The following is a 10,921-nucleotide window of genomic DNA, read 5'->3' as shown; positions in this document are numbered from 1 at the left end:
ATCACTTATCACCTATCCAGCTCTCTCCCCTCTCCTCCAATTCAGTCTGAAGAAAGGCCCTGACCGTCACCTGCCCATTCCCTCCTGAGTTTCTCCAGCACTTTGTGTTTTTCTCCAAGTTCCAGCATCTCCCTTGTCTCCATTCCCTCTCCCGTCTTTCTGTCCACTTTCCCTCAATCCACACCCCTATCATACTTGGTCATAGGAGTTTTGCTTGCTTTAATGCTTCTGGCACCCCACATCCTCTCCGAAGATTCTCCCTCTGGCGGCACGGTGGCGCAACGGTAGAGTTGCTGCCTTACAGCGAATGCAGCGCCAGAGACCCGGGTTCAATCCCGATTACGGGCACTGTACTGTACGGAGTCTGTACGTTCTCCCCGTGACCTGCGTGGGTTTTCTCCGAGATCTTCGGTTTCCTCCCACACTGCAAAGACGTATAGGTTTGTAGGTTAATTGGCTCGGTAAATGTAAAAATTGTCCCTAGTGGGTGTAGGATAGTGCGGGGATCGCTGGGCGGCGCGGACCTGGTGGGCCGAAATGGCCTGTTTCCGCGCTGTATCTCTAAACTCTAAGCTAAAAACTATTTGCTCCACTGCTGCTCGGTCGATAGAGTGCCGATAGAGTTGTTACTGGAAGCAGGGTGGGAAGAAGTGTAGTCAAGATAGCTATGGGAGTCAGTAGGTTTGTAGTAGATGTCGCTCAATAGTCAGTTTCCTGTGATGGAGACGGTGAGATCCAGAAATGGTAGGGAGATGTCGGAGATGGTCCAAGTGAATTTGAGTGCAGGATGGAAATTGGTCATGAAGTTGAAGTCAGTGAGTTCTGCTTGGATGCAGGAGGCAGCACCGATGCAGTCAATGTAGCGAAGGTAGAGTTCGGGGATAGGGCCAGTGTATGCCTAGAACAGTGAGTGGAGGCAGGCATAGCTAGGGCCCATGCGAGTGCCCATAGCTACGCCTTGGATTTGGAAGAAGTGGGAGGAGTCGAAGTTTGCTGAGGGTAAGGACCAGCTGCTAGGCGGAGGAGAGAATTAGTAGACGGAAATTGGCTGGTTCTGCGGTCGAGGATGAAACGGAGGGTTTTAAGACCTTCCTGGTGGGGGATGGAGTTGTAAAGTGACTGGACATCCATGGTAAAGATGAGAGAGTGGGGACCTGAAAAACGGAAGTCGTCATAGAGACGAAGAGCGTGTGAGGTGTCTTGGAAATGTGTAAGGAGGGATTGGACCAGGGGGGAGAGGATGGAGTTGAGGTATGTGGAAAATAATTTGGTGGGACATGAACAAGCAGAAACAATGGGTCTGCCAGGACAGTTCTGTTTGTGGATTTTGGGGAGAAGATAAAATCGGACCGTGCGGGGCTGGGGAACAATAATGTTGAAAGCTCTAGAGGGCAGAGAGCCGGAAGTAATAAAATCAGAAATGGTGTGTGATATTAAGGTCTGGTGCTCGTCTGTGGGGTCATGGTCCAAGGATAAGTAGGAGGAGGTGTCTGAGAATTGTCGCCTGGTCTCAGCCCAGTAGAGGTCAGCACGCCAGACTACCACGGCACCTCCCTCGTCGGCGGGTTTGATTATCAAGTCGGGGTGGCTGCAGAGTGAGCGGAGGGCTGTACGTTCAGGGGGGAGAGGTTAGGGTAAGTAAGGGGAGTGGAAAGGTTGAGGCGGTTGATGTCCCACCGGCAGTTGGAAATGGAAAGGTCTAGAGAAGGTAGAGGGCCATCCAAGGGAGCCCAAGAGGAGGGGGTCCGGTGGAGACTGGAGAGCTCTATATCTTGGCAGACTCGGTGAGGTGGGGGTGGAGGGGAACAAAAGTGAGGCCTCGGCTGAGGATAGACCATTCCGCATCAGAGAGGGGGAGGTCACAGGGGATGGTGAACACATGGCAAGGGTAGGGGTTGGGGTCGGATGAGGGCAGGTGAGTAGATGGAGGCCGAGATGATGTCTGGTGGGGGGATGGTGGGTGTTCAGAGGGGCGGGGCATAAGGACTATTGTATTGCTACTATTGTGGGAGTAGCTGGGGCCACCTGGTGGGAAGGGGAAGAACCAGTGGAACCCCCACTGAGGTTCCCTGTAGGAGGGGTGGAGGAGCAGTGGGATCCAGCAGTCAGACCATGTGGTGTGGGAGTCTGCATCGTGGAGACTGTGGGCCTAGTGCTGAGCCTGTGTCTCAGGTAAGACGACGGCTGCAGACTGCTGGTGGGCGGTGGAGTGGTGAGGGTCGGCAGAGTCGCAGGTGGAGGCCCGCGGGGACTGGAATCCCAGTCAGCGGATGACCGGCGGCAGTGGCCCCGGGGAGGCGGTGGGAGTCGGCGGAAGGATGGGTGGCCCGGGCCTGGGATGGGCCGGAAAGGCAGTGAGTGTTGGTGCTGCTCCTCTTGGCAGGTCTGGGCCTCATGGTGTTCAGGCAGGCGGTGCAGACACGGACTAGCGGTGGAGCCCCAGGCCTGCGGGTGGTCGAGTCCAGGAGTGTCGCTGGCAGGCTCGGCGATCATTTCGCTGAACACCTCCGCTCAGTCCGCCTTAACCTACCTGATCTCCCAGTTGCTCTGCACTTCAACTCCCCCTCCCATTCCCAATCTGACCTTTCTGTCCTGGGCCTCCTCCATTGTCATAGTGAGGCCCAGCACAAATTGAAGGAACAGCACCTCATATTTCGCAAGGGTAGCTTGAACATTGACTCCTCTAACTTGAAATAGCCCTTGCTTTCCCTCTCCATCCCCTCCCAGTTCTCCCACCAGTCTTATACTCTCCAATTACATTTTATCCCACCCTCTCCCCTGATATCAGTCTGAATGGTCTCGACCTGAAACAACACCCATTCCTTCTCTCCAGAGATGCTGCCTGTCCCACTGAGTTATACCAGCATTTTGTGTCTCCCTTTGATTTAAACCAGCATCTGCAGTTCTTTCCGACACAAGGTTAACAACGCTGGGAAGCACAAAGGATTATCAATAAGGTGGGGCAAAGATGAGGGGCTTTGGGTCAATAATTTTATATAAAAGGAGGCTGGCAGATAAACATGGGCAATGCACAGAGAAACCACTGATGGCTATGACCAACCTCATAGGAAAGGGGAAATGTCAAAGGAACAGTCCCTTTGGCCCACAATGTCTGTGCCAAACATAATGCCAAGTTACACTAATCTCTGCCTGCACATGATCCAGATCCCTCCATTCCCTGCATATCCATGTGCCTATGTAAAAGCCTCTGAAATGCTACTATTCTATCTGCCTCCACCACCATCCCTGGCAGCATGTTCCAGGCACCCACCACCCAGTGCGTAAACAAAAAAATGCCCTACACATCTCCTTTAAACTTTATTTCTTATCTTAAAATATATCCTTTAGCCTTTGACATTTTTTACCCTGAGAAAAAGGTTCTGTCTATCCCATCTAAGCCTCTCATAAATTTTATATACTTCAATCAGGTCATCTTCCTCATTTCTGAGTTATTATCTACCTCATTTCTGACATTCCACAGAAACTCTGCCTGTGGCCAATACCTTCTAATCTAGGAAGCAATCTGGAAAATCTCTTCTGCACCCTTTCCAAAGCCTCCACATCTTTCCTGTAATAGGGCAGCCAGAACTGTATACAATACTCCAAATGCAGCCTAAGCAGGTCCTATAAAGCTGCAACATGATTTCCTGACTCTTATACTCAATGCCCTAACCTATGAATGCAAACACACCATATAACTTCTTTACCACTCTATCTATTGCATTGCTAATTTCAGAGAGCTATGGACTTGGATCTCGTCCCTAAGTACATAGTCTTATAGAATTTTTCGAGGATGTAACTAGTAGAGTGGATAAGGGAGAACCAGTGGATGTGTTATATCTGGACTTCCAGAAGGCTTTCGACAAGGTCCCACATAAGAGATTAGTATGCAAACTTAAAGCACACGGTATTGTGGGTTCAGTATTGATGTGGATAGAGAACTGGCTGGCAGACAGGAAGCAAAGAGTAGGAATAAACGGGTCCTTTTCAGAATGGCAGGCAGTGACTAGTGGGGTACCGCAAGGCTCAGTGCTGGCACCCCAGCTATGTACAATATATATTAATGATTTGGACGAGGGAATTGAATGCAACATCTCCAAGTTTGCGGATGACACGAAGCTGGGGGGCAGTGTTAGCTGTGAGGAGGATGCTAGGAGGCTGCAACGTGACTTGGATAGGTTAGGTGAGTGGGCAATTGCATGGCAGATGCAGTATAATGTGGATAAATGTGAGATTATCCACTTTGGTGGCAAGAACAGGAAAGCAGACTATTACCTGAATGGTGGCTGATTAGGAAAAGGGGAGATGCAACGAGACCTGGGTGTCGTGGTACACCTGTCATTGAAAGTAGGCATGCAGGTGCAGCAGGCAGTGAAGAAAGCGAATGGTATGTTGGCATTCATAGCGAGGGGATTTGAGTATAAGAGCAGGGAGGTTCTGCTGCAGTTGTACAGGGCATTGGTGAGACCACACCTGGAGTATTGCGTACAGTTTTGGTCTCCTAATCTGAGGAAAGACATTCTTGCCATAGAGGGAGTACAGAGAAAGTTCACCAGATTGATTCCTGGGATGGCAGGATTTTCATATGAAGAAAGACTGGATAGACTCGGCTTGTACTCGCTGGAATTTAGAAGATTGAGGGGGGATCTTATAGAAACATACAAAATTCTTAAGGGGTTGGACAGGCTAGATACAGGAAGATTGTTCCCGATGTTGGGGGACCAGAACAAGGGGTCACAGTTTAAGGATAAGGGAGAAGTCTTTTAGGACCGAGATGAGAACGTTTTTTTTCCACATAGAGTGGTGAACCTGTGGAATTCTCTGCCACAGAAGGTAGTTGAGGCCAGTTCATTGGCTATATTTAAGATGGAGTTAAATGTGGCCCTTGTGGCTAAAGGGATCAGGGGGTATGGAGAGAAGGCAGGTACAGGATACTGAGTTGGATGATCAGCCATGATCATATTGAATGGCGGTGCAGGCTCAAAGGGCCGAATGGCCTACTCCTGCACCTATTTTCTATGTTTCTACATTACTACTTAGGGACCTGCTATTTACTCCCTTACTTTCGACCTCCCAAAGTCCAACACCTCACACTTGCCTAGATTAAACTTCATCTGTCATTTCTCCAACTAAACTTGTTTTTAATGCAGATATAAAAAGCCTTGGGATTTTTTTAATCCAATTTGCCAATGACATTTCATTGTCTTTTTAGGCCCTTCTAATTCCCCACTTGTGTTCTTTTGTCCTTTGTTTATATTCCTCAAAGAGCCCGTTTTATTTCACCTTCCTAAACCTTACATACACTTCCTCTTTCATTTTGACCAAATTTACCTTTCTTGTCATCCAAAGATACCTTGCCATCCTTATTCCTGCCTCCTTGTTCTGAACTCTGATCACCTGGCCCTTAAACAACTTCCATGTCAGGTGTGGTTTTACCCAATAACAGCTGCTCCCAATTTACTCACTTGACCTCCTGTCTAATAATGTTGCAATCTGCCTCTCCCCAGTTCAGTACCTTCCCTCAGGGTCCAGGCTTATTCTCATTCAAAACAAGCTTAAAACTTGCACAGTTGTGATCACTAACCCCCAAATGATCTTTCACTGTAACACCAGTCACCTGGCCTGGCTCATTTCCCAACACCAGGTCCAGTATGTTCCCTTCTCAGCTTGGATTATCTATATACTGTTTCTAGATACCTTCTTGGATACACCTCACAAATTCTGCTCGGTCGGTCTAAGCCCTTGCATTCGGCAGGTCCGTCAATATTGGGAAACCATTTTATCACCAACTAAAGAGCAGTCGTGAGTTACCATCGACCTCATTGGAGACCCTCGGACTATCTTTAATCGGACTTTACTGGACTTTATCGTGCACTAAATGTTATTCCCTTCGTCATGTATCTGTACTGTGAATGGCTTGATTGTAATTATGTATTCCACCGGGTGGTGCTTTGATGGGGGAGCCTCGCCTACAGTCTGTCCTTTTCGTCTTTTTTTGTTATTTTTAGTGAGTTTTAAAAGTATGTGTTAATGTTCTCTGGTTTGTTTTATATGGGGGGGGGGGGGGGGGGGTCAGGGGAAACTTTTTTTCAAATCTCTTACCTTGCCGGAAATACAATTGTTTTCCGGATCGTATTTCCAGTCGCTCTGTAGCCTAACATCATGGAGCTGCAGGCCTGTCTCGGGACTGACTTTGAGTCCCTCCGCAGGGCGTGGACTTACCATCAGAGCGTACGATTCCTTGCCTGGGATTGACGCTCCAGCTGCGACCTGCGGACTTTAACATCGAAGAGCTCGCAGCCTCGGGTTGAGACCGAGGTCGGGAAACTCCGAGGCCGCACAAAGTTCGACTAGTCCCAACCCGGGGTAGATCGCCCGGCGTGGGGGAGCTGAGGTTCCTTCCTGGTGCAGAAGCTTGATGAGGAAGGCCTGCCTCCTGCTACGGGACTAAGATTGTACCGTCAACGGAAGGTTAAAGGCCCCCGACCGTTGGAGGACAAAGAAGGGAAGAGATTGAACTTTTTATCACCTTCCATCACAGTGAGGAATGTGGAGGAGTCACTGTGGTGGATGTTCATGTCAAAATGTATTTTGTGTGTTCTGTTGCTTTTTATTTGTATGACTGTATGGCAAATGAAATTCCTCGTATGTTGCAAAACATACTTGGCTAATAAAAGTATGATTAGGATTATGAAATTGTCTTTTCACTGACTGGGCGGTATGCAACAAAAGTTTTTCACTGTATCTCGGTACATGTGACAATAAACTAAACTCAACTAAAGTTAGTTGCCCATCACAACAACCCTGTTGCTTATCCTGTCATATAATCTTACAGTATACACATATCTTTGTTATTCCAGAAGGATTGGGGCACAGATTTTATAAACCTCGATAAGATCGCTCCTCAGCGTCCAACACTCCAGGAGAAACAATCTCATCCTATCTAGTCTCTCCTTACAACACTCGATTCCTGGCAACATCCTTGTGAATCTTTTCTGTGCCCTCACTAGCTTAAACACATGGTTCCTACAGCAGGGTAACCATAAATGCAGTCTCACCAACATCTTGTGCAACTGTGCGATGTCCCAACTCTTGTTCTTGTTGAACTGACTGATAAAGGCAAGAGTGCCAAAAGCCTTCTTCACCACCGTGTCTACAGTATTATACTTCACCTGGCAGATTTTTATCCACCTCTTGAACAGATCTGTATCTTTGCAGACTGCGTGGTTTTTGATTTGTCCAGCCATCATCTCCTTACTAATGGATTCCAGCAACAAGTGCCAGCAATATTTCTGTGCAATAGGTGCCTGGCTAAAATTGGCCAGTTTCTTGCTTTCTGTCTCCCTCCTTCTGCACTATTTCCTCCAGCATACGTTGTCATTCCTGATTTCAGTCTCCTGTATCTGCTGCCAGGACCCCAGCAATCTTCACTGTAGCTTCCCACACACCTGGTCGGGCACTGGGGATTTATACATCCTGCTGTGTTTCAGGACCAAGGACCAAACACCTTTGTAATGTTGACATGCCTGCTTCCATGTCCTTCTCCATGGCTAATTATTTCACACCTCAACTATTTCCTGTGGCTCCACGCAAGATACAAAAGCTTGAAATCACATACCATCAGATTCAAGACGTTTCTTTCCCTTGTTCTCAGATTACTGGATGGTCCTTCCATAAGTTAGGGTGCAGTCCTGACATTCTAACCCACCTCATTGTGGACCTTGGACTTTTTATCTGGAACCATGACGCAATATTCTGCACTCTGGCATTTTCCCCTTAGCTTGGTCTTGCGTATGGCTTGATTGTTCTCTTCTATGGTCTGGTTTGACTGGATCGCACACAAAGAAAGTTTTTCACTGTATCTCGGTACATGTGACAATAGTAAACCGATGCCAATATGTGGTTGACTCGATTACTAGGCTGGTGGTTCATGAGGAACAGGACAGAGGACACAACCAACTGCAAGCCTCTTGCTTAGTGTGCGTGGACAAACAATGCAACATGTAGTGTACCTGCATTTGATAAAGGTGCCATGGGCGAGGTTATTACAAAAGGAGCTGATGATGTTGGTAACATAGTATAAGAAAATAACTGCAGATGCTGGTACAAATCGAAGGTATTTATTCACAAAATGCTGGAGTAACTCAGCAGGTCAGGCGTACTCACTGACTTCATACACTTCACTTCCAATTTCCATCCTGCCCTTAAATATACCTGGACTATCTCCGACATCTCCCTCCCGTTTCTGGACTTCACCATCTCCATCACAGGAGACAGACTAGTGACGGACATTTACTATAAACCCACTGACTCGCACAGCTATCTGGACTACACTTCTTCCCACCCGGTCCCCTGCAAAAAGTCTATCCCCTACTCCCAATTCGTCTGTCTACGTCGCATCTGCGCCCGGGATGAGGTGTTTCACACTAGGGCGTCAGAGATGTCCTCATTCTTCAGGGAACGGGGCTTCCCCTCTTCCATTATAGATGAGGCTCTCACTAGGGTCTCTTCTACATCCCGCAGCTCCGCTCTTGCTCCCCCTCCCCCCACTCGCAACAAGGACAGAATCCCCCTCGTTCTCACCTTCCACCCCACCAGCCAGCGGATCCAACAAATCATCCGCCAACATTTCCGTCACCTACAACGGGACCCCACCACTGGCCATATCTTCCCATCCCCTCCCCTCTCTGCGTTCCGCAGAGACCGTTCCCTCCGTAACTCCCTGGTCCACTCGTCCCTTCCTACCCAAACCACCCCATCCCCGGGCACTTTCCCCTGCAACCGCAGGAGATGCAACACCTGCCCCTTTACCTCCCCCCTCAACTCCATCCAAGGACCCAAACAGTCTTTCCAGGTGAGGCAAAGGTTCACCTGCACCTCCTGGGTCCCTTTCGGAATGGCAGGCAGTGACCAGTGGGGTACCGCAAGGTTCGGTGCTGGGGCCCCAGCTATTTACGATATACATTAATGACTTAGATGAAAGGATTAAAAGTACCATTAGCAAATTTGCAGATGATACTAAGCTGGGGGGTAGTGTGAATTGTGAGGAAGATGCAATAAGCCTGCAGGGTGACTTGGACAGGTTGTGTGAGTGGGCGGATACATGGCAGATGCAGTTTAATGTAGATAAGTGTGAGGTTATTCACTTTGGAAGTAAGAATAGAAAGGCAGATTATTATCTGAATGGTGTCAAGTTAGGAAGAGGGGATGTTCAACGAGATCTGGGTGTCCTAGTGCATCAGTCACTGAAAGGAAGCATGCAGGTACAGCAGGCAGTGAAGAAAGCCAATGGAATGTTGGCCTTCATAACAAGAGGAGTTGAGTATAGGAGCAAAGAGGTCCTTCTACAGTTGTACAGGTCCCTAGTGAGACCGCACCTGGAGTACTGTGTGCAGTTTTGGTCCCCAAATTTGAGGAAGGATATTCTTGCTATTGAGGGCGTGCAGCGTAGGTTCACTAGGTTAATTCCCGGAATGGCGGGACTGTCGTATGTTGAAAGGCTGGAGCAATTAGGCTTGTATACACTGGAATTTAGAAGGATGAGGGGGATCTTATTGAAACATATAAGATAATTAGGGGATTGGACACATTAGAGGCAGGAAACATGTTCCCAATGTTGGGGGAGTCCAGAACAAGGGGCCACAGTTTAACAATAAGGGGTAGGCCATTTTGAACGGAGATGAGGAAGAACTTTTTCAGTCATAGAGTGGTGAAGGTGTGGAATTCTTTGCCTCAGAAGGCAGTGGAGGCCAGTTCGTTGGATGCTTTCAAGAGAGAGCTGGATAGAGCTCTTAAGGGTAGCGGAGTGAGGGGGTATGGGGAGAAGGCAGGAACGGGGTACTGATTGAGAGTGATCAGCCATGATCGCATTGAATGGCGGTGCTGGCTCGAAGGGCTGAATGGCCTACTCCTGCACCTATTGTCTATTGTCCTCCAACCTCATCTATTGCATCCGCTGCTCTAGATGTCAACTTACTTACATCGGCGAAACCAAGCGCAGGCTCGGCAATCGCTTCGCTCAACACCTGCGCTCGGTCCGCATTGACCAAGCTGATCTCCCGGTGGCCGAGCACTTCAACTCCCCCTCCCATTCCCAGTCTGACCTTTCTGTCATGGGCCTCCTCCAGTGCCATAGTGAGGCCCACTGGAAATTGGAGGAACAGCACCTCATATTTTGCCTGGGCAGCTTGCAGCCCAGTGGTATGAACATCGACTTCTCCAACTTTAGATAGTTCCTCTGTCCCCTTCTTCCCCTCCTCCTTCCCAGTTCTCCCTCTATCTTCCTGTCTCCACCTATATCCTTCCTTTGTCCCGCCCCCGACATCAGTCGGAAGAAGGGTCTCGACCCGAAACGTTGCCCATTCCTTCTCTCCCGAGATGCTGCCTGACCTGCTGAGTTACTCCAGCATTTTCTGAATAAATGTTGGTAACAAACGTCGGCCTGATGCAATTGGAAGCACTACTCTGACTGGCAGGTGTTACTGGCTCTCTGGGTGAACATTTGGGTAAAGTTACAGGAGAATGTAAAGAACCCCAGACTTCAAAGAGATGTAGACAGAAGGTAGATCAGTCTGAAGATGGGTCTCGACCCGAAACGTCGCCCATTCATTCTCTCCTGAGATGCTGCCTGACCTGCTGAGTTACTCCAGCATTTTGTGAATAAATAGACAGAAGGTAAGGTGGACGATGGGGAAAAGTTGCGGAAAATATAAAGTTATTTATTTCAGCTGGAACAAAGTACGCAGTGCTAATGGGCAAAGACTTTGCCTCAGAGTGAATATGGAGTCACACAGAATGGAAACTAGCTCTTCGGCCCAACTCATCCCAGATGCCCCATGTATGCTAATCCCATGTGCCCACGTTTGGCCCTTATCCCACTAAACATTTCCGACCCATGCACCTGTCCAAATGTCCTTCACTA

Source organism: Rhinoraja longicauda, chromosome 5 (assembly GCF_053455715.1).
Source record: "Rhinoraja longicauda isolate Sanriku21f chromosome 5, sRhiLon1.1, whole genome shotgun sequence".
Lineage (NCBI taxonomy): Eukaryota > Metazoa > Chordata > Chondrichthyes > Rajiformes > Arhynchobatidae > Rhinoraja > Rhinoraja longicauda.
The sequence above is the reverse complement of the archived record's forward strand: the minus strand, read 5'-3'. Positions refer to the sequence as shown.